General features: G+C 43.7%; 1 pseudogene across 1 annotated transcript in view; it reads left to right on the plus strand.

Moving 5' to 3' along the window:
- The window catches only part of LOC147673926 (uncharacterized), a 206331-nt pseudogene that overhangs the window by 93381 nt on the left and 87623 nt on the right, over positions 1-25327 (plus strand). The window contains exons 3-4 of the transcript XR_015302522.1: positions 4279-4490; positions 23891-23980. The product of XR_015302522.1 is annotated as an uncharacterized LOC147673926 (transcript). The remainder of the gene's footprint in view (positions 1-4278; positions 4491-23890; positions 23981-25327) is intronic.

The raw sequence follows: 25327 nt of genomic DNA on the forward strand, positions 1-25327 counted from the left end.
AACTTACAGACCATACTTGTCCTCAACATGTACTGTGTTGTTCAGTTGAGCACAATGAATCGGTTGTTATCATGTGTGGTGCTGTACAAACTGTAATAAACCCTTAAGATGCTGACATAGGACCACCATCAGACGCTGAGCAGTCATGCCGCTGGGCCACCTTATTGTCACTGTGGCCGAGCTTGTAGCTGTAAACACCAACTGAACGTGCATCTGTCCTAGTCAACACAATCATCGCTGACAGCGTATCATCTGGAACTATGTAGGAGCCTGACTAAAGCTGTTTCAAGATATGCTTTTTGACAGCAATAGGTTAGGTTAAAATTAAGAGTCCATTCTAGGTTTGCATTTGAATTTCTCCCAAATTCCGTTTCTGGGAAGTTTGCATTGCTGGTTGGTGACCTGTCAAGTAACTTCTGGACTGTCTCAACTTTTCCTCCATGTGTGCCTAGAAGCTTCAGTTCTTTATTTGGGGTGCGCTACAATGCAAATGATTTCTTCGCCTCAAATTCTTTTCGATCAGGTGTAGTGGTGGAATGCGGCAGCGTCTTCACCAGAGTTAGAAGAGTCATGAAACCATAACACAATCACACTGCTGCGTTGAGGATGCTGGCTGTGTCTTCGTATGTTCAGAGGCTTGGCCACCAATATACCAGTGAATAGGTATGTGCCCAATGCTTAACTAAGAATATTCTGCAGTGCCCCCTTTATCGTAAAAATTTCCCAACTAAACTATTTTTCATGGCATGGTAATGGAGCATTCAATGCTATTGGACTGCTGTTAATTTAGGGGGACATTGCTTTGTGAGACCTTTCTGCTCTTAAAAAGGAAATGTGAAAATGGCCTAGTAAGGTTGTGTGACAAACCCCAAGTTTTGTTACGTTAGTGGTGGGGCCCTGGATAACGGCTGATGTAATATGTGTGGGTTTATTTGTCAGGAGCCTAATGCGAAACCTTGACCTGCCTTATGTAGAATATGTAGTAACTGCAACGTTACTGTACGGCCAATGTCTGCAGGAGCTTGGGTAGAAATGACTAGATTAGTGTTGTGCAGAAGGTTCATCAATCAATCAATCAGTCAGATTTATAGAGCGCACTACTCACCCGTAAGGGTCTCAAAGAGCTGGGAGGGGAGGGGTCTGCTACTGCTCGAAGAGCCAGGTCTTGAGTTGTTTCCTGAAGGAGAGATGGTCCTGGGTCAGCCGTAGGTGGGTGGGGAGGGAATTCCATGTCTTGGCTGCCAGGATCTACCTCCGGCGGTGGCTCTGCGAATGCGTGGGACGGTGGCGAGGGCGAGGCTGGTCTATCGCAGCTGGCGGGTGGGCGTGTAGAAAGTGAGGCGGTTGTTGAGGTGCTTGGGGCCTAGGTCGTGGAGAGCCTTGTGTGAGTGGGTGAGGAGTCTGAACGTGATCTCTTCATCTGGAGAGAGTCCTGTGATTAAATTGGTGCTGACTTTTTCTGATGATATTTTTGAGGAAAGAGAACCGGGAATGGCATCTGTGTGCGAGGTTAACACTCAGTGGACGATATTTTAGGTTAAGGCAAATTCAGGCTTCCCATGCGCCAGAACAGCAGACAATGGTTTATTTATGAATTTCACGGACTGCTATGGCAAGCCGAACAGGAGATTTCAGCTTGTGTGCAGATCTGAGATCATCCTAGAAGTCTGACACCCCTTCTAGGATCCAGGAGCTTAAAGTAAAGAATTGATCTGGAATGAAACCATATTAACCCTAATGGAGCCTTCAGTTGTTTCCCGTTACATGTCGTTGTAGCATCTACTGGTTGTTACAAATGCTCAGTTATTTCTGATGTGGGAAGGCGTGGGAGGGTTACCCGTTGCAGAACAATATACTGATTGGCACTGACACTATAAGAGGAATACATCTTCCAGGAAAACGTGTTAAGAATCTTTAAGCAAAGATAGAGGAAGGTCAAGCATGAGAAATATTAATGTTTATGTTCTACTGTTGAATATTTGGTTTATACTATTGTCCAGTATGTGTTACCACTATATCTGATTTGATCAAGGCAATCAGTCAAGCACATCACCCTAAAAAAGTTTTTAGGTCGCTGTGAATTTTATGCAAGGTTTAATTCAAGGATTTATGTACTTAATATGAACCTCAATATCCAACTCCATGAAGGGGCGATGTTTATGCAGGACAGGAGCAGGAACAAATATAAGAAAATAAAGGAGCTAATTCTGCTCTTAAGCTCTCTGGTGTGGAGTGTGTGTTTACTGCAGGCATCCATTTCTGGGCCGTGGTGGGTTCTTAGCTCGGTTATTTTTATGGGGTTGAGCATATTATAGCATTTGTCCCTGGAACATTAATAAACAGATTAAAAGAAATTATTCTACGACTAAGATGCAAGCCTTGGAGAATATGGACCATCATTTGTGGGAGGTCATTTTTAGGTCGAGCATTCGAGACCTCTTGTATATACTTTAGTATATACTTATTATACACTTATATGTGTATGTACTATGTGGGCTCTGGAGATCAGCCCTGGGACTTGTCTGCTTCCGCTTAGGGACTTTTTTTTCTGTTCAACTGCCTCTATTTAACTGTTTTGATAGAAAACGACCAGAAGAGGTCAGTAAAATACCAGAATTGCTTTCTGCTGAGAGACTTTCTTGTTTTTCTTCTTCTGGCAACTGCCTCTATTTAACTTTCTTGATAGGAAACGACCAGCAGAGGTCAGTAAAATACCAGAATCAATTTAGCATTCTGCAGATTCCAGGCCATAGGAATTGTCTTCCACGAGCACCCGTAGACAATAATATTTTTTTCAAATCTTCTATTTTCAGTGATATGACTACCGAAGGCTCTGATTTTATATTAAACATAGAGCTTTGCACTGAAAGGCAATATTTCTTTCCATGTGTTCCCAAACCTGGTGTGTCATGCAGTTTGGTGCTTACTTTCCCTCCATGTTAAAGAACAGTAGATGTTTCAGCACCCAGGCTAATGTGCTGCATAGCTAAATACATGTAAGGTCCCAAAGGCGAGACCGATTGCATTGCAAATGCTTGTTAGTCTTACTATAATCTAGGATATTTTAAATTATTTTAGTACATTGCATCTCAAAGTGGGTAAAGTATCAATTTATGGTAACACATCCGATCAAGAAGGTTACTGACTTTTACATGTGCAGAGTTTCATTTGCTGCTGATGCAAATAATAAAACAACAGTTTCAGTTGTTTATAGGAGGGTGACTCTATATGATCCTTACCCGAAAAGCTAGTAGAAGAGGCAGATAGGATTATCAAGGAAGAAGTAGAGATGGAATGCAGCAAAGAGTTGGACATACATAGAACCACAGGAGTTTCTTTTTCTTTCAAGTTGTCAAAATGATTCCCAGTGTTGGACTGACCCATCAGGCACTCCCGATGGGCCAGCTTGAAAGAGCAAGTCCAACGGTACAAAGAAAACCAGCCTTCACATTGGGCATTTCAAGTTGGTCCGGCTGGCTGTGCCAGACTGCACGAAAAGCCATTCCAGCCCTGCGGCCAGCATGCATCTGATTATGTAAGGCATAGAACAGTTAAAATGTGAAGGGGCAAGTTGACTGGATTAGTTTGAGGACATTTCTCTTAAGCAGTGTAGCTGTAGTGGCAGTTTCCAGGAGTGTTATAGAAATGCCTGAGGTGCTTTTTTGAGTAAGTATTGTGTAGAGAGGTGTAGAGTTATCAGTTTTAAGAGATGGTGATGAACAATGGTACATGTGTTGAGTAATTTAGCTGGGCCGCAAGTAGGAGGTCCACGGGAATGGGTACAAGGGTTGTCTACTCCTCTGAGCCAGATTCATTTGTAGGTCCCCTGCTCCTATTGATGGTAAAGCTTCTGGTAGAAGAGCTGTAAAGTTGCAAGTAATCAAAATGATTGCCTTGTTTAGTTATTCCTTTTGTTTCTAATTTAAATTCTCTATTATGTGTATTCCCATGCTAGGATCTTTCTGTATCTCTGATGTACTTAAATTGTTCGTAGCAGGTGCTGCGTAGTTCAGGAATTCCATGACAACCTCTGGTATCTGGGATCTCTGGCTCTTTTCTGTTGTTGATCGTGTGTGTTGGATCCTTTATGTTTCATCAGTGTCATGCCTAGCCTCTTTTCTTGGGCCTGTCATTATTTACAATTTGCCCGACCCATGTGGTTTTTAAGGTCCCTATATGTCCTGGAAATATCTCCATATTTCCGAAGGTCAGTTTGTCTTTAGGAATTAAAGAGGAACACAGTACTGAAACCAGATCACTTTCTGTTTATTGATTTAGTTCACATGCACTCCTTGGTGGGCAGGCCATGTGGATTCACAGGTTTATGACAGGGAGGATCCGGCGAAGGGAACCACATCCGCACTAATCCCGGCAGAATCCCTAGCTGAGTTCCAAGCAGAGACCGAGCGATGGTTCAAGCAGTCGCAGGGGATCCGAATTCTACAGGACGGAGAGAAACCAGAATGGTTCCATGGATTCGTCACAAGAAGGTGAGAAAATGAAATGACCTTCCTTTGCCTTGATGCATCACTAATTCCGTAAAAACATTTTCTTTGATTTTGCAGATTTCAGCAATCAGGTTAAAGCAGATCTGGTAGTCAGAAGATTTTACAGAGTCTCATATTGAGTGTAAACCAAAAGGGTCATTTAGACCCTGGTGGACTGGCTACAGGTCTACAAGGTTGGAGAAGGCCATGGCCTCTGCTGCCCTGGCACAGAAGCAGATCCATGCCTGCCTGGCAGGATCTCTAGGCTGTGAAGAAGGCTCCCTTTCCTGCACTTAAAAGTTGCCAACGGGTTGCCTTGTTTAAAGCACCTGTTCAGCAAACATTTTAGATAAAAAAACTTCTAAAATGAGAAATTATTTTCTGTAAAGAAAAAACAAATCACCCTTGACACTCAGAACGTTTTTTGCCTGTACATGGAGTCCATTCTATATTTTCTTTGCCTTGCATGACAGACAATGCCAGGGAAAATAAGGAGCAACTGCCCCATTCTCAATACAGTGGGGCGGTCGTCCCTGTGAACTGGCCCCTTGCTGGATAGGCCACCATTTTAAAGGTTTAGGTCAGAGGGGCCAGGTGAGGCTGTGCCAGTGTAAACCTGACACTTCCCATGACTGAATAGAGTGGAGAAACTGTAAGTTTGGTGGGCAGGAGCTCCACCACTAAATGGTGGTACTCCCACTCCGCCAAACTTGAAATGAGGCCCAATATATTTGCAAGAAATGAATTACAATAACTTGACAAACAGCTCAGTATGGAAATTAAATTGCTGAGATAGAGCTCACATCAGAGATAACCAGATTACTAAATGTGAATGGCTTGGCTGTCATAAGGCTCAATGCCTCTACCAAAAACATAAAATAATAGGGCGTGTCCTATGGCTGTTATTCAGGTAGTTGGAGTGCAAGGACTGGTCTTTGCCAGGCTGAAACTTTGATACTTAAAGCTTTTCCCCCCTTTGGTTATAGGGTCTAGCTTTGGACCAATACCGTCACTCAATAGCCTTACACCTACAAGTCAATTGGAATGGTTTCCATAGCATGCCCTATCATATGTGAAAACAAAACAGGTGATGGACCGAATGTGGATCAATGTCACACATTCACCCCAGTCCAAAGATCTGGGCCCAAATCCATCATTTTTTTGCACTCCACACCACCCTGGGTTAGACAATGGCGATATGCAGGGTGGTGTGGAGTGCAAAAAACGATGGATTTAGGCCCAGATCCTTGTACTGGGGTGAATGTAAGACATTGATCTACATTCTGTCCATCAAATTGTTTTTTGTAATTTTCCCCATGAGTGTACTGGGGTAGCTCAGACGTGGGTCCCAGAGCCTCCACACCACTGGAGTCAAGCTAGCCGGGCTGATGAGAGGTGTTACCTCGAAACCGGTCCGGTCCTCGGATGCTTGATTCCGGTCTGGGAAAGATATGGCTGTGTAGTTCGGACTGGACTGTTCCCATGGGGCACAGGGTCAGAGCTGATTTGCATGAAGCCATTATCTAACCCAGGGTGGTGTGGAGTGCAAAAAACGATGGATTTAGGCCCAGATCCTTGTACTGGGGTGAATGTAAGACATTGATCTACATTCTGTCCATCAAATTGTTTTTTGTAATTTTCTCCCTGAGTGTACTGGGGTAGCTCAGACGTGGGTCCCAGAGCCTCCACACCACTGGAGTCAAGCTAGCCGGGCTGATGAGGTGTTACCTCGAAACCGGTCCGGTCCTCGGATGCTTGATTCCGGTCTGGGAAAGTTACGGCTGTGTAGTTCGGACTGGACTGTTCCCATGGGGCACAGGGTCAGAGCTGATTTGCATAAAGCCATTATCTAACCCAGGGTGGTGTGGAGTGCAAAAAACGATGGATTTAGGCCCAGATCCTTGTACTGGGGTGAATGTAAGACATTGATCTACATTCTGTCCATCAAATTGTTTTTTGTAATTTTCTCCCTGAGTGTACTGGGGTAACTCAGACGTGGGTCCCAGAGCCTCCAAACCACTGGAGCAAAGCTAGCCGGGCTGATGAGAGGTGTTACCTCGAAACCGGTCCGGTCCTCGGATGCTTGATTCCGGTCTGGGAAAGATATGGCTGTGTAGTTCGGACTGGACTGTTCCCATGGGGCACAGGGTCAGAGCTGATTTGCATAAAGCCATTATCTAACCCAGGGTGGTGTGGAGTGCAAAAAACGATGGATTTAGGCCCAGATCCTTGTACTGGGGTGAATGTAAGACATTGATCTACATTCTGTCCATCAAATTGTTTTTTGTAATTTTCTCCCTGAGTGTACTGGGGTAGCTCAGACGTGGGTCCCAGAGCCTCCACACCACTGGAGTCAAGCTAGCCGGGCTGATGAGAGGTGTTACCTCGAAACCGGTACGGTCCTCGGATGCTTGATTCCGGTCTGGGAAAGATATGGCTGTGTAGTTCGGACTGGACTGTTCCCATGGGGCACAGGGTCAGAGCTGATTTGCATCAAGCCATTATCTAACCCAGGGTGGTGTGGAGTGCAAAAAACGATGGATTTAGGCCCAGATCCTTGTACTGGGGTGAATGTAAGACATTGATCTACATTCTGTCCATCAAATTGTTTTTTGTAATTTTCTCCCTGAGTGTACTGGGGTAGCTCAGACGTGGGTCCCAGAGCCTCCACACCACTGGAGTCAAGCTAGCCGGGCTGATGAGAGGTGTTACCTCGAAACCGGTCCGGTCCTCGGATGCTTGATTCCGGTCTGGGAAAGATATGGCTGAGTAGTTCGGACTGGACTGTTCCCATGGGGCACAGGGTCAGAGCTGATTTGCATCAAGCCATTATCTAACCCAGGGTGGTGTGGAGTGCAAAAAACGATGGATTTAGGCCCAGATCCTTGTACTGGGGTGAATGTAAGACATTGATCTACATTCTGTCCATCAAATTGTTTTTTGTAATTTTCCCCCTGAGTGTACTGGGGTAGCTCAGACGTGGGTCCCAGAGCCTCCACACCACTGGAGTCAAGCTAGCCGGGCTGATGAGAGGTGTTACCTCGAAACCGGTCCGGTCCTCGGATGCTTGATTCCGGTCTGGGAAAGATATGGCTGTGTAGTTCGGACTGGACTGTTCCCATGGGGCACAGGGTCAGAGCTGATTTGCATAAAGCCATTATCTAACCCAGGGTGGTGTGGAGTGCAAAAAACGATGGATTTAGGCCCAGATCCTTGTACTGGGGTGAATGTAAGACATTGATCTACATTCTGTCCATCAAATTGTTTTTTGTAATTTTCCCCCTGAGTGTACTGGGGTAGCTCAGACGTGGGTCCCAGAGCCTCCACACCACTGGAGTCAAGCTAGCCGGGCTGATGAGAGGTGTTACCTCGAAACCGGTCCGGTCCTCGGATGCTTGATTCCGGTCTGGGAAAGATATGGCTGTGTAGTTCGGACTGGACTGTTCCCATGGGGCACAGGGTCAGAGCTGATTTGCATAAAGCCATTATCTAACCCAGGGTGGTGTGGAGTGCAAAAAACGATGGATTTAGGCCCAGATCCTTGTACTGGGGTGAATGTAAGACATTGATCTACATTCTGTCCATCAAATTGTTTTTTGTAATTTTCCCCCTGAGTGTACTGGGGTAGCTCAGACGTGGGTCCCAGAGCCTCCACATTGCAGGTTTTTTTATATAGCGCTAGGATCGACTCCCGGAGGAGTATCTCCGCGCTTCGACCGCTGCGAAACCCTTCCTGGCTTCCCTGAGAGATGGTCCCTTAATGGGTATCTCCAGGGTGAGACCAGGCATCCCCGGCGGTCTGGTGGGGCCGTTAGTGAAGATGAGGCAAGCTAATGCCCAGAGTTGCCGAGTGTGATCACTGATCAGAGTGGGCACCGAGGCGAGAGAATTATCGAGTCCGCTGACCCTGGTCCAGAAACCTGCCGCGTCGGGAATCGAACCCTGGTCCCGGGCCGTCCTCTGCTCTCGGGTCTGCCGCCTCTAACCAGTGAGCCACACTACTTCACACCACTGGAGTCAAGCTAGCCGGGCTGATGAGAGGTGTTACCTCGAAACCGGTCCGGTCCTCGGATGCTTGATTCCGGTCTGGGAAAGATATGGCTGTGTAGTTCGGACTGGACTGTTCCCATGGGGCACAGGGTCAGAGCTGATTTGCATAAAGCCATTATCTAACCCAGGGTGGTGTGGAGTGCAAAAAACGATGGATTTAGGCCCAGATCCTTGTACTGGGGTGAATGTAAGACATTGATCTACATTCTGTCCATCAAATTGTTTTTTGTAATTTTCTCCCTGAGTGTACTGGGGTAACTCAGACGTGGGTCCCAGAGCCTCCAAACCACTGGAGTCAAGCTAGCCGGGCTGATGAGAGGTGTTACCTCGAAACCGGTCCGGTCCTCGGATGCTTGATTCCGGTCTGGGAAAGATATGGCTGTGTAGTTCGGACTGGACTGTTCCCATGGGGCACAGGGTCAGAGCTGATTTGCATAAAGCCATTATCTAACCCAGGGTGGTGTGGAGTGCAAAAAACGATGGATTTAGGCCCAGATCCTTGTACTGGGGTGAATGTAAGACATTGATCCACATTCTGTCCATCAAATAGTTTTTTGTAATTTTCTCCCTGAGTGTACTGGGGTAGCTCAGACGTGGGTCCCAGAGCCTCCACACCTCTGGAGTCAAGCTAGCCGGGCTGATGAGAGGTGTTACCTCGAAACCGGTCCGGTCCTCGGATGCTTGATTCCGGTCTGGGAAAGATATGGCTGTGTAGTTCGGACTGGACTGTTCCCACAGGGCACAGGGTCAGAGCTGATTTGCATAAAGCCATTATCTAACCCAGGGTGGTGTGGAGTGCAAAAAACGATGGATTTAGGCCCAGATCCTTGTACTGGGGTGAATGTAAGACATTGATCTACATTCTGTCCATCAAATTGTTTTTTGTAATTCTATCATATGTGAAAGCATTAGCAGTTCATGTGAGTAGTTATTATTGCATTGTTCTCAATAACTGATGAATTTTACTGTTTTTATGTTTTACTCAATAATCATAACCAAAGCCTCTAATCGTCTGAGATAGCTATACTTTTGTAGCTCACAAAGCCCTCTTCCTTTGCTTTAAAAACACTGGTTAGAGTTTCTTGAAACAAATATGGATTATGAGCTGCTTAGGTCCTCCAAGTTTGCTGCAAATCCTTTTAGCTGCTTTTTTTAACTACATTGCAGAAACAAGTTTCCTACGATGTAAAATGAGGGAAATTACATTTCCAACTCAACCTCTAGTATTTTTGCTACTGTTGATGGATCTTCACAAACTCTTTAAGACTGGATTTAGTCAAACCTTTGAAAGGTGTTGTACAGTTTTCGTCAAACTGCGCCAAGGTGATTGCTATTAAGAAATAAACACTTGCATGTCCTATGTAACACTAATCGTACAGTAACTACAGCCAACAATGCTGACACTCTAGTATGTACATATTATGCCTTGTGTTATGGGTGCATATATGTGGCATTTCTTTACCACACACCTAGCCAAAAGGCAGTGGAGGGCTGCACTTGGTCAAAGACAATCATAAAGTTAACAATAGGAGAGGAAGATGGGTTGTGGACGGCTAGTGCACTGTGATTGTAGTGTTTTTTAAAGAGGTAGGTTTTCAACTCTTTCCTAAATTGGAGTAGCAGTGGGCGATCCTGATTGATACAGGGGTGTTGTTTATATGCTGGGGCAGAGATGAACAGGCCAGCTGTCTTGTATTCATTTTTTACACTCATTAGTCTTCAGTCTGATCCTATCCTGGCCTTGGATGTGCTGAGAACCACCAGAGTTGGTGAGCTTGCCTGTAAAGAGAAGCATGGGTGCTGGTTGTGATGGCTTTTTAAATGATGGAGCTGATGTTGAAGATGGTGTGGGCTGGCAAGTGGAGGAAATGGAGTTGCTACAGCATGCAAGATGCCCCTAGTGGGGTGTTGTTACAGTTATCATTCCTATATATGTATTCCCTTTGAAGTGTCCCCTTTCTTGAAATATATATGTTGGTTGTTTGGATATTGCAATGACTTTTCCCTTACCTATTCGGCTCCTTGTCCGAGAATGGGCCCTGCAGCGGAGCACATTCTGACCTGCGCCTCAGCTCCCTTGGTCTTGAGATGCCACAGGATACTTGTGGCCATATGGTCTTCACTGCCATGTGTTGGCTATCCCACATGCAGAGGTGGATGGGGCTTCCTCTACGGCATGCTGGCTTGTCAGTAATATCACATGCCAGAGAAATATTAAAACAACAGGATTTTTAAATCCACATATATTCAACAGGATGTATTTAATTTCATATTACTATTATTGAATTATATGTAATTCCTAATCCAAGATGGCCAAACATTTTCCCATATTACCAATTACTTCACATTCTGTCTAGCACGATAAAAGGGGAATCCATTAGAGTCCAGTTGTGTCACAATTGTGCTTGCATGATTGCTTTCTCATTGGACTCATGCCATTTCTCTTGTTCTCCAGTCCCAGTTACTGTTTTGATTGTATATAATACATTGTTAAAGCAAATTGCATGTTTATTCCTCTGTGGTATGGCAAGTTTCATGTAGTTCTATTCAGGTAGGGGCAAATGGGAAAGGGGGATCAGTAATGATTTAATGTACTAATACCTTTGGTGCTCTATAAGGAATCTGCAAGAAAGTTGGCAGAATCCAAGTACATAAAGCTTACTGCAGGAATAATGGAGATCCGAGAAGAAGGAGGCAAAGTTAAATAGGGAGGTAAAAAAATCATTGCTCTGGTAATAACTTTGGTGCAATACTACAGATCTGCACAGCACTTGCAAGACACTTATCATGTTTAGCTTACTTGTGATATTTTGAGTTTCATAACAACTTATGAAAGAGGGGTAGACGTAAAGGGATGGTCAGAAAAATCAGCCGTTTTCCACTTTGACTTCCATAGGAATATCTGCTCTCCACTACAGAAAGAAAACATTAGGAGAACTATAGCAATCTTGGAATGAATGTAAAACTTTACGTAGGAAAGTGCAGGCGCTTGGTTTGAGTAAATCCATTCAGTAGTTTTCAAGAAATTAACATTACAGTAATGGTTCAGTGGATTTGAAAGGGTTAAAAGACATAGATAGCTGGACCATTATTGTGAGTACAGTCCTTGAACTCAAGTTTGCAGACAGTCTCTGGATCTATATTTAAAGTAAAAGTCCCCATGAGATAAAGAATCTTTACTCTCTTGTGGTCTATTTCAGTCCATAGTACCAAAGTTTGGTCTGCGAACCCATTACGACAGGGCCCACAAATAAAATACCCATCCAAGCTACAAGTCAGGCCGTATAGCTTACCTGTGCTACTCATGTTTGAAGGCCATGCACAAGGGTTTGTCAGTTTGTGGCTGCTTAACAAATGAACATCATTTTGGTCCCCACCTTTACTTGCCCCTTTGCCACATCTCCCTGAAACCTTAGATTCCAGCTCTGCGCTCAACTTACTTGCAATCTATCTAATGGCATGTTGATTCATTAACCAGAGCTAAAATTATTTGCAAACAAATACTTTTTTGACCTCCCTATTTAGCTATGGCCCCCTTTACTGATTTTCATCGACCTCAACATATCAAGAGTTAGGTGATCAGGATAAAGGATGTTAGAAATGGTGTTTCTGGTTGGCAGAGGTATGCACCTTGTCCAAGCAGGAACCACCAATCTAGTCAGGGTAAGGTAGATACTCATTAAAATATAAGCTGTGCTCATCCTCTGGTAGCTTGGCACAGAGCAGTAAGGCTTATCTAAAGAGGCAATGTGTACAGTATTTGTGCAACACACACACAGTAACACAATGAAAACACCACAAAAATACTCCACACAGATTAAGAAAAATAGATTATATTTTTATGAGAAAAACAAGATCAGAACAAAAAAAGAACCAATAAGTGGAACCAGAGTTATGAATTTTAAAGCTTAAATCCTATAATAGTGCTTAGAGTCATAAGACACCAACCGGGGACATCTAGTCATGCTAGATCAGAGTAAATCCAAAATTCAGGCCAACCATGATGGAAGCTGCTACAGGAATCAGGCGTGTCCTGTTGAACAAGTACATTGGATGGAGGAAGCGCCGACGTCAAAGACTCGATGTGAGGAGCTGAGATGGAGAAAATTTGCTGTCGATCCCATGGATGGAGGCAATTCGTTGGTTCCAATCCGCACAGTCAGCGGACTTTGTCAACGTATTCCTTGGCGATGAAGGTGGTGTGTCATCGTCGAGCCGGATATGCATCAGTTCTGATCGGTGCAAAGCCGTTGATGAATGGGTTCTGCTGAATCAGCATAGACAAAGGCACTTCCAATGGCCCCTGACTGGATTGGCACCACTTGGCAAGGCAGGATTCACAGATGGCAGAACCAGGTGCTGTTGCAGGGTTGGAGGAAGTCTTTGGTGGCCCTGAAACATCAGAACAAGGGGCAAGCCAACAAGCTCATGAAGTCACTCTGGGTTCAAATGAGATGACTTCAGTTCTTTTCCTCAGCAGGGCAGCAGCAGCAGGCATCGCTGCATAGCAAGAAAGCAGTTCTTTCAAAAGCAGCAGTCCAACAGAGTAGCAGTCCTTGTAGCAGTAAAGCAGTCCTTCTTCCTGGCAGAGTTCTTCACAGGTCCAGTAGTGCACTCTCTTAGTGGGATGAGAGCCTCAGTACTTATACTCGGTTCTGCATTTGAAGTGGGGGTGACTTCAAAGAAGGGACATTGAAGCGCACACGGGCTCTTTCGTACCAGCCCTGGCCCCAGAATATCACTAGGGGGTAATCAGCCCATTGTGAGGGGACAGGGCACTGCCTAATCAAGTGTGTCAGTCCCTCCCTCCCTTCCTGCCCAGATGAGTGCTCAGACACACCTAACTTTCCTGTGTCTATGGCTGTCTAGAGGGAATGCACAAAGTGAAGCTTTCACCCCTGCCTGTCCCCCAGATGTGTATTGGAGACCGGCTGAGGCACACAGGGAGGCAAGAGAAGAGAAATTCCCACTTTCTAAATGTGGCATATGTTTAATAGTAATGTTAAATCAAACTTTACCAGTAAAGAGGATTAATCATTATCATTAAAAAAATATGAAACATGACACAGTTTCTCCTTTCTAATCAGTAATTACAGCATAAAATGAATTTCCAATGTTAGCCCATGAGAGGAGTAGGTCTCACAGTAGTAAAAAACGAATTTGGGTCTTTATCACTAACAGGATATGCAAAACTTAAATGTACATGCCCTACTTTTTACTTACAAAGCACCTGACCCTAAGGGCTAACTGGGGGTGACTTATGTGTATTCAAATGGGAGTTTAAGGCATGGCAATGGGTTTTAAATGCCAAGTCAAATTGGCAGTAAAGTGCACACACAGGTCTTGCAATGGCAGGCCTAAGACAGGTTTGAAAGGCTACTTGTGTGAGTGGCACAATCAGTGCTGCAGGCCCACAAGTAGCATTTAATTTATAGGCCCTTGGTAAATGGTATAACACTTTACAAGGGACTTACAAGTAAATTAAAGATGCCAATTATGTATACACAAATTTCACCATGTTTAGGGGAGAAGCATGTGCATTTTAGCACTGGTTGGCAGTGGCAAAGTGCTCATAGACCAAAAGCCAACAAAAATAATTCAGCAAAAAGAGGAGAAGGAAGGCAAGAAGCTTGGGGTAACCCCTCAGAGAGGTCCATTGCACATAAAATACCTTTTGAATTTTGTGCAGATCTGGAGTAATTGACTAAAGGTATTACAATATGAAAGGTTTTGTAACCACCTGCTTTACATTTCTTCCCTTTAAGTGATCTGCATAAAACATGGCATGCCAAGAGAAAAATGAGCCTGCCAAAGGTATGCCAGATTTTATGCTGATTTCTTTTCAGTGGGGCAAATGAGCAAGTTTGGTCTGACCAACAGTTTGACATTGGTAGGTGCTACTTGGTGACATTCCAATTGTAGCCTTTGATTCTTTTTGCAAAATGTTTTGAAAACAAATTCTAAGTGTCAAGCCTTGCCGTTTCAAAAGGGGAAGAAGTACACTATAACACCAGTCAAGGGTACAGGAACTTTTAGGACTCAATCTCCCAGAAGCCACCAGCAGGGTCCAGGACGAATGCAGTGGAACTGATCAGTTGGGCTCAGCAGCGATTTGGATTTCTTGCAGCTGTTGTGCTCCAGGAGCTTAACAAGAGGCTAGCCAACTAGTCCTTGGAGACCACACTTTTGTACTGTGTTCAGTGAGAGGGGTTTCTCTCCACAGGATCATCATCATGTGTCATACTTAGCCTGTTTTTCATGGTTTTTCTGTACAGGGTATTGAGATGCCACTTTAATGCCAGGTGCCAGCCTGCGGGTGCAGAAAATCTCCTGGCCACTCCCTAACTAGTGAAGTAAAAGTTCATAGGGGTGCCCATACTCAATTTTACTGTTTCAAAAGACAATGGTCCCTAGACAATCAGGGATAATCAAGGAAAATAAATATAGATCAAGAATCGATTCTATATTATCTGTCTAGCCGGACAGGGTTTAATAACATATAAAGTTATGTAGTCAGTTATCTATACAATATCAAGTGGGACACGGCCTGTGTCCTACTACCACATATAGACAGGTGTGACATACATAGAGGGAGGGTATTAGGCAAGAGGAGACAGACTGCCTACAATCCAAATTAGCAGACTAATGGTTCTAGAGTACACTATTGTGACTTTACATATGATATAGTCAAAAACCATATAGTGTAAGGTGTCGACGACGTTTCGATCCCCATTTAAAGATAACGGGATCGTCATCAGGACATTGTGATTCATGCCTTAAATACATTCCTAATATAAAATATTTAAGCCCAAACATATTGAGGAAAGACATTACAGCTGGTGTTTACATAGGGAGAAAAAAGGGAAAATGTGTACATGGGATTAGTGTCTTATACAATAAACACATAGTCTAGACATGTCTAACCATCAGAGTATATCTTTAAAATTGGATAATGACGTGCTATGTTAGATTGAGTAAAAAGATCGTCGAAAATCACATAATATGGACATTGTGATTTCTTATTAAAGTTTGCGCAGTGCACAAGGTAAGTATCTCTCAAAATTGATGTCTAAAGTGCGGTGGTTGGGCGGTGAAGGAGTAGAGAAGAGGCGAAGGTTCGGGGTGAGTAAAGTGAAGGCGGTAGTGAAAACGGGAAGTATAAATCAGTGCTTAGCTAGTTGGATCAGCCGCATGCAGTTCGAAAAATTCGGACGTTACCTCGGTGCACATAATATCAACAGGTAGGAGGAGTGAGTATGAACCTCCATGAATGGAGAGAGGCAGAGGGGTTCGCGAGGCGTAATTCTGTGTGGGGCGCCGGAAGAGGAGTCGGACCTGCGGGCAGAGTTTGAGATGTAAATACACGGAAACGTGTATTAGATGCCCAAGTGGAAAGCACGGAGGAGGGTCGGGCTTACCTCAGCAGGTATCCTGTGATGCGTTGGTCAGGGTGGAAGACCAGACGATAGTGGTGATAAAACCTGTGGGCGTAGGCGGTATTAAGTACAGATATCTGCGTGTCTGATAGGCATAATCAGTGCAAAATAAAGAAGCAGGAGGGATCTTACCAAAGTAATACTGTTTGCTGCGAGTAAGGGCGAATTGTGAAGCCTGGAAAAGTAAAAGGCGGGAAACGGGTTAGGGTGAGGGATCGTAGGGTCACAAAATACCGAGGCCAAGAGTCCAGTGAAGTAAGCTTACCAAAGATAGTAGCTGGAGGCGGTCCTCGATGGGGATCCAACCTTCAGTCGAGCCGATGCTCGTATAGACTGTGCGGCGGTTTCGAAAAAACCTCCATTATGTGTTTTGCCGGATCACGTGACTGTGCACATGTGACCGGGCGTGGATGCTAGAATTGCTAGCAGAAACCACTGGTGATTACGGCGGCCATGTTGGGAAGTGCTACTAGAGCTGAGAACGAGTGCGATATGACTGCATACAGGGTGATGAGCCATATTGGGAAGTGCTATTTGAAACCACTCGTATAGAATTGGAAACGAGTGCAAGGTGACTGCATGCTTGGTGATGGGAGTGAGTGCAAACAAAACAATAGTCATACAATCCCACTCATACAGGCGGAAGGAAGAATGGTTGGCAAAAATTATAAAATTCAGAGTCAGTGTGACTTATATGTGAACAGTTCAAAGAGAATGGGAACAGTGGGACAGTGCACGCAACAAGAAAATTATTACATTGCACTCATCCAAGCAATATTGTGACTTAATGGCAGGAGAAAGAACATTAAAAACGAAAAATATGCTTTAGAATCAGTGTCAATTCTGCATGCAATAAGAGTATTATTACATGGCACTCATCCAAGCAATGGCAGGAGAAGGAACATATGTTGAAGAACGAAAGGTATGTTATAGAATCAGTGTCAATTCTGTGAGGTCCGTTCAAAAAGAATGTTCATAGCAAGGAGGTCCAGTCCTCGAGACGATTAAGACCAGTGTGGATACTTTTTGTTCTCAGTATCCATTGGAGTTCTTCTTTGTTCATGAGGGTACTTAGGTCACCACCCCTCCGTGGGATTTTGATTGCATCAATGATTATCCATTATAGGTCAAGTTCACTGTGGTCTCTTTTTCCATGAAATGGTCCACCAGAGGTGTGTTGGGTGTCCTACACCGAATCCTGCTCTTGTGTTGACAAATTCTTATGCGCGCTTTTTGCGCAGTTTGTCCTATATATATCAAGTGGCAGGGACAGAATATTGCATATATAACATTCATGCTATTACAGTTCGTGAAGTGTTTTCTATGGAATGTTGTTTGTTCAAAAGTGAAGTCCTTTCCTTCAATCGTGCAGTCACATACGCTACAAGAGCCACATTTCACATGCCCTGTAAGTCGTGGGACTTAGCTACCAAAGCCACCACCCGAGGGCACTACGGGACTCACTTCCCTACTCGCAGTTTCTCCGTATCCGGAGAAATTGTTTTCTGAAAAGTGACTACTTCAAGGAGGCGAGCACCCTGAGTAACAAACTGCAAGCGAGAGGATACCCTAGAAAATTAATTCGCAGTTCCTTAAAAAGGGCCTGGTACTGCCCCAGGGATGCACAACTAGAACCAAAAGAAAAAATAGCTCAGAACCGACTAGTATGTGTGACTACTTTTTCACCTGCCTCCAATGCCATAAAAAAAAGCATTAAAAGCCACTGGGCCACACTCAATGCGGGTACCCTAAACCTGGAACGCCCCCTCTTTGCATTCAGGAAATCTAAAAACATAAAAGACCACCTAGTGAGAGCTGCTCTGCCAACTGAGAACACGAGAGGAATTCTAAATGAGTTATGGGGGCTCCCACGACTTACAGGGCATGTGAAATGTGGCTCTTGTAGCGTATGTGACTGCACGATTGAAGGAAAGGACTTCACTTTTGAACAAACAACGTTCCATAGAAAACCCTTCATGAACTGTAATAGCATGAATGTTATATATGCAATTTTCTGTCCCTGCCACTTGATATATATAGGACAAACTACGCAAAAAGCGCGCATATGAATTTGTCAACACAAGAGCAGGATTCGGTGTAGGACACCCAACGCACCTCTGGTGGACCATTTCACGGAAAAAGACCACAGTGAACTTGACCTACAATGGACAATCATTGATGCAATCAAAATCCCATCGAGGGATGGTGACCTAAGTACCCTCATGAACAAAGAAGAACTCAAATGGATACTGAGAACAAAAAGTATCCACACTGGTCTTAATCGTCTCGAGGACTGGACCTCCTTGCTATGAACATTCTTTTTGAACGGACCTCACAGAATTGACACTGATTCTAAAACATACCTTTCGTTCTTCAACATATGTTCCTTCTCCTGCCATTGCTTGGATAAGTGCCTTGTAATAATACTCTTATTGCATGCAGAATTGACACTGATTCTAAAGCATATTTTTCATTTTTAATGTTCTTTCTCCTGCCATTAAGTCGCAATATTGCTTGGATGAGTGCAATGTAATAATATTGTTGTTGCATGCACTGCCCCACTGTTCCCATTCCCTTTGAACTGTTCACATATAAGTCACACTGACTCTGAATTTTATAATTTTTGCCAACCGTTCTTCCTACCGCCTGTATGAGTGCGAATGTATGACTATTGTTTTGTTTGCACTCACCCCCATCACCAAGCATGCAGTCCACTCGCACTCGTTTCCAATTCTATACAAGTGGTTTCAAATAGCACTTCCCAATATGGCTCATCACCCAGTATGCAGTCATATCGCACTCGTTCTCAGCTCTAGTAGCACTTCCCAACTTGGCCGCCGTAATCACCAGCCGTTTCTGCTAACAATTCTAGCAGCCCCGCCCGGTCACATTTGAACAGTCACGTGATCCGGCAAAACACATAATGGAGGTTTTTTCTAAACCGCCGCACAGTCTATACGAGCATCGGCTCGACTGAAGGTTGGATCCCCATCGAGGACCGCCCCCAGCTACTATCTTTGGTAAGCTTACTTCACTGGACTCTGGTCCTCGGTTTTTCGTAACCCTACGATCCCTCACCCTAACCCGTTTCCCACCTTTTACTTTTCCAGGCTTCACAATTCACCCTTACTCGCAGCAAACAGTATTACTTTGGTAAGATCCCTCCTGCTTCTTTATTTTGCACTGATTATGCCTATCAGACACGCGGATATCTGTACTTAATACTGCCTCCGCCCACAGGTTTTATCACCACTATCGTCTGGTCTTCCACCCCGACCAACGCATCACAGGATACCCGCTGAGGTAAGCCCGACCCTCATGGGCATCTAATACACGGTTCCGTGTATTTACATCTCCAACTCTGCCCGCAGGTCCGACTCCTCATCCGGCGCCCCACACAGAATTACGCCTCGCAGAACCCCTCTGCCTCTCTCCATTCATGGAGGTTCGTACTCATTCCTCCTACCTGTTGATATTATGTGCACCGCGGTAACCGTCCGAATTTCTTAACCGCATGCGGCTGATCCAACTAGCTAGGCACCGATTTAAACTTCCCGTTTTCACTACCGCCTTCATTTTACTCACCCCGAACCTTCGCTTCTTCTCTGCTCCTTCACCGCCCAACCACCGCACTTCAGACATCAATTTTGGTTATACTTACCTTGTGCACTGCGCCAACTTTAATAAGGAACCACAATGTCCATATTATGTGATTTTCGCCGATCTTTTCACTCAATCTAACATAGCACGTCATTATCCATTTTTAAAGATATACTCTGATGGTTAGACATGTCTAGACTATGTGTTTATTGTATAAGACACTAATCCCCCTTTTTTCTCCCTATGTAAACAACAACTGTAATGTCTTTCCTCAATATGTTTGGGCTTAAATAATTTATATTAGGAATGTAATTAAGGCATGAATCACAATGTCCTGAAGATGATCCCGTTATCTTTAAATGGGGATCGAAACATCGTCGACCCCCTACACTATATGGTTTTTGACTATATCATATGTAAAGTCACAATAGTGTGCTCTTGAATCATTAGTCTGCTAATTTGGATTGTAGTCAGACTGTCTCCTCTTGCCTAATACCCTCCCTCTATGTATGTCACACCTGTCTATATGTGGTAGTAGGGAACAGGCCGTGTCCCACTTGATATTGTATAGATAACTGACTACATAACTTTATATGTAATTAAATCCTGTCCGGCTGGACAGGTAATATAGAATCGATTCTTGATTTATATTTATTTTCCTTGATTATCGCTGACTGTCTAGGGAACATTGTCTTTTGAAACAGTGTATACACCCCTGACCAATTGCTCAATTGGGTTCCCTTGTACTATGTAACCCTACTCAATTTTACAGCATTTCCTGTGAGGTTTCCTGTAGACTATGCCACAGTACCACTCTCTACCTAAAACCAATATAGCAGAACCTTTCTTCCCTTAGTCAGCGCTCCCTGGGCCCACTCAGAGGTGCGACTACTATTTTGGGCAAACCCTCCCTTGTGGTCAATCAAATCCAGTTACATTGCAGTCCCTCCACCGATGGATTTGGTGCCCAGTTGGCTATCAGGACAATGAAGGGGCAGGCCTAGGAATGAGTTACATCTACTTGTGACAGGTTAATTGCCTTTTGAAGTTTTGTTAAGTTTCTGGGCACCGCCCAGGTGGGGCTCTTGTCAAATGGATAAATATCTTCCCACACCCAAACCTTTTGTCCACTGTCTGGAAGCGATAAACATCTCACCACAGGGAAGCCGTCAACAGTCAGATGACACTGAACACTGGCGAAAAGGCACATTTGGCTCAGGCAGAATAATGTCACTTTGGTGGCGGCAGACTAGGTGCTGTCCTACACTGGTGACATTTCCAAAATAGCAATTTAAAATCCGCCTTGAGCTTTTGATTTTATATTAACTTACTATTAATTTGAGTGCTTGAATCATAATTCTAGCTATTACCATACTGAAGTTATACATTATAAGGCGTTATAATGTAACCAAGTGCCTTTCAGTGGAAGAGTCAGACTTGCCACAAGGAAAACAACAGTGGAGATTTTTCACTAGTACCAGAACATGTAAAACTCATGTACAATTGTCCTACTTTTTAAATACCATACACTCTGCCCTACGGGCATTTAGGGCCTACCTTAGGGGTGACATACAATTATTAGAAAGGAAAGTTTAGGCCTGGCAAAGGTTTAATTGGCCGGGTTGAATTTGCAGTTTTAAATCCGCACTTCTCAGGAAGCCGGGACAGACCTGGAGACATACTTTGCATTGTCACTTTAATGGCGGCACACTAGGTGCTGTAGTTCACTAGCGACGTTTAACTTACCGGCCCTGGGTTCACTGGTACTACATACTAGGGATGTATAGGTATTTTAAAGGGGTTTTTAACCAATTCGACAAGTTTTTAGGTGTCACAGCAGATGCACTGGAGCCTGGTTAGCAGGGTCCTGTTGTACAGAGTCCAACAACAAATAGGTATCAGTTCAAATAAATGGCGGTGATCCTGCAAAAATAGTCATTTTCTTACATCTTTCTATTCTCATTTTCATATTTTTGTTTCCCTGAGTCAACCCCAACTTTGTACTATGGGCCTTTTTAGAAGTTAGCCGCACTTTGCTGGAATTTGCTAGACCTTGCATTGAAGAATTTAAATTGCTGGCAAGTATCTCTGTAGCAAAGTCCAGCTATCACAAGCTTTTCCCCGAAATGGAAAATAACTAATATGACAGGGAGTTTATCTGTAAGTTTTTTTCACATTCTTGGTTGAAACAAATGCATACGTTTTTCACCACTTCTAAGCGGCGGAAAGATGTCTGTGGTCCTGTGTGTCAGGGGTGGCATGGTGGTGTGTAGTGGGGACAGTTGGGTGAATAACCCAACTCATAATAAAGGCAGGCATTAATGGGTAAAGGCCTCGATAATTCCTGGAGGCCTTGATAAGTTCATGGACACAAATGCCATAATTTGACCTTGCATGTTTCCGTTGATGCCCGACATACAAAATTGCAGATACCATACTGCATCTGAAATTGGAGTCTACATTGCTACATTATATTTTGATTCAGGTAACCTGAAAAATGACCTACATTTGTGAAAGAACCCTACTCTTCCGTAAGGAAAAGAGGCTGATACGTCACTTAAAGTGTAGTTATTTGTAATTAATAAGAGGTTTACAGGGAATTGATTATAAAGATATTGAAACGAAATTGAAAGAGGTTAGATTGACTGTTTTAGTGATATGATAATGAATGAATTGTGGCTCTATAAGAAAGTTTATGGTAGCCATGATGCAGATGTTTATCATACTCTGGATTTTCCCTCGGCGACACACTGTATACAAGTGACTTAAAAATGCAACAAATGTTCATACTGAAATGTAAAAAAAAATGACAAATTAGTATTAGCTAGTACTCGTACTAGTAGTATCTAATATTAGCTAGTATTTGGAGTTATAAGCTAAAATCAAATGTTATGGGATACCAGTTAGGAGTACTTGGCTTTCTGACAGTAATGTAAAGTAATTAGTACCACAGGTTATAGTATATGAATGAAGACAAGGCTACAGAATAAAGGTGTCATTTTAAGATATGTGTGCAGCTGTTAGATCAGGCCCGGCCCGTGCAGGGCGTTATACCGGGGCGGTGACGTCAGGTGCGGGAGGGGCAGGGTGGGGGGGGGTTTAAAATGCGGGATATGGACCATTACAGGTAAGTAACGGAAAAAATTAATAAAACGAATTTCGTTGCCCGCGCTGCATCGCCAAATGTGATGCAGCGTAGGCAATGACATTTGTTTTTTTTTTACTTACCTGTAATGGTCCATATTCCGCATTTTAAAACCCCCCACCCTGCCCCTCCCTTCTTGACGTCACCGCCCCGGTATAACGCCCTGCACGGGCCGGGCCTTTGTTAGATGGGAGCAATGCTCCCCTCCCTACAGTCATACATACATGCTGGTTGCCCGCATTAGCACAAGACATCCAGACCTATTAGATTTGCTAATGAGTGTTTCTTTTCAAACACTATATTTTGGGCAATGCCCTTTTTATGCTAGATTCATAGTCCATATACCAAGGTGTAATGCGTCCAAAGGACAGAAACATGCACATGGGTCAAAACCGCTGCAGCAAGTACAAAAACAATCAGCTCTACAACGCAAACGCCCTTGCACCATGGCACAAGGGCAGCAAGGGCTGCCCTTTGTGCGCCGGCACTGGCAGATATGGCGCATTCCTGCCCTATTCTTTTGATGCACGGCAGCACAGCAGGAAGGCTTGCTACACTGCAGTGTGTCAAAATATTGTAAATGAGGCCCACGATATTGGCCCTCCTGTAGATATGAACCTACGTTTAAAAAGCAAGATAAAGTGCAATATTTACAATATCATTATACCATGATAGCATGTCTTAACCCTAAAGACGTACTTATGAACTCTGCATTCATAAATTTTTTATATGTTGTTGGTAAAAAACTTGATGACTAATTTTTTGTATTTTATTAATTATGCGATATTAGATTAATCATGTTTATAGTGTTTTAAAAATTGTTTTTACCTGGTGATACTTTAAGCATTTTTGTAAGATTTTAATTAATAAAACAAATAATAAAACTTCAGTATCATTATACAACTTTGTGATGGCCCCAAGGCCAGCCAGCAATGCTAGAATCAATTGTATGTGCCAACTTAGTCACCACTCACTTCACCTTGTAACATTGTTACGGCTGAAGTAATAAGGGACCAAGCCTAAAATCCTGTTGGTATCAGAGCACCAAAGGTGGAAATTAAGTAATCAAGCATTATAAAAAGTAAAATATTTTTGAGATGAAGAATGCATAGGTGACGAATACCGCAGAATCCTTAACCTTCATATCCATTTACATTATGCTCATTACACAGGGAAGCAGACGAGTTACTCCACAATAAGCCATTAGGATGCTTTCTGATCCGCTTCTGTGAAAGTAAAGTGGGATTCGTCCTTTCGTACCGGTGAGTTTGACCATGTGAAACATACAGCTTGCGCACGTGGGAAGTGCCTGTGGCATTTCCATCTTGTGACCATGTCAGGATTCCTCCTCTGTTTTTATGTTTCACTTTGCTTTCTTTCTCCTTTTCATTGTGTGTCTGAACACAAATAACTGATAATCCAGAGTGACTATACATCCTAGCTGTCAAAGTTGAAGGAGAAAATGTCCAAAAAGTAGGTATAATAATATGGGGTAATACTTAACCAAAACGATTGAATTATCATTCTCCCACCCTTTGCTAGTTATTAATCAGCATTCTGTACAGGAAGGTGTTTTCAGGTGCATTGGTCATTCCCACTTCTGATGCTCATTTTGCCAGTGCGTGTCAGCAAGGGGACTTTAACTTAGTGATTTACTTCAGGCACAACCTTAAGCTTTATGTCCTTGGGAACGGATGACAGGTCAAAAAGAAGATCATCCTGGAGTCATTCTGAAGTCATCCGATGACTTCAGCTGGGCTATTCCTGTAATAATCTGGTGAAGTCATCCCAAGCCATCCTGAAGTACCCTAGAGCAGTGGTTCCGAAACTTTTGACTCCTGAGGACCCCCATTGAGTCACCACTGGAAGCCGGGGACCCCCAAGCAATTTGTATGAGTTAAATTTCAAATATTAAAACAGTAATTCGAAAAAAATACACATGTGTGCATACAAAACAAATACTCAAAGTACTAAGGATTTTGGGGCCAGATGTATGACCATTTCATTTAGCGCCTTGCAATTGGCGACACATGGCAAGTGGCAAATTGCGAGTCGCCTAAATGAAATGTACAACAGTGTGTTTAACACTGTTTGGAAATCTCAATGGGTTCGCAAATTTCGAGGTTCATTAATATTAATGAGCCTCTCGCAATTTGCGAGTCCATTGGGAAAGCCAGCCCTCCCAGGTATGGTGGTCTGCTGGGCTCTGCAGGCCACCATCTTGGGACTGCTTTTAAACAAAGCAGTTTTAAAAATAAAATGCAGCCTATTTACCATGCATTAAAGAAATAGGAAATTAAACATTTTCGTTTCATTTTCTAAGGGCAGGCAGAAGTCCCTGGGACCACTGCCTGCCCTTAAAAAATAATTTTGCATGCATTTGCAAAGGGAAAGGGGTCCCCTGAGGAGCCCTTCCCATTTGCAAATGCATTACCATCTACTTGAAGTAGGTGGTAATTGCGAATGTTTTGCGACCGCAAAACATTTGTACATGGTTTTGAGACTCGCTATTTGGAAGGAAATGCCCCTTCCAAATAGCAAGTTGCAAAACGTATTTAGCGAGTCACAAACAAATTGTGACTCGCGAAATAGGCAATGTACATGGCCCA

This window comes from Lissotriton vulgaris, chromosome 12 (genome assembly GCF_964263255.1).
Source record: "Lissotriton vulgaris chromosome 12, aLisVul1.2, whole genome shotgun sequence".
Taxonomy (NCBI): Eukaryota; Metazoa; Chordata; class Amphibia; order Caudata; family Salamandridae; genus Lissotriton; species Lissotriton vulgaris.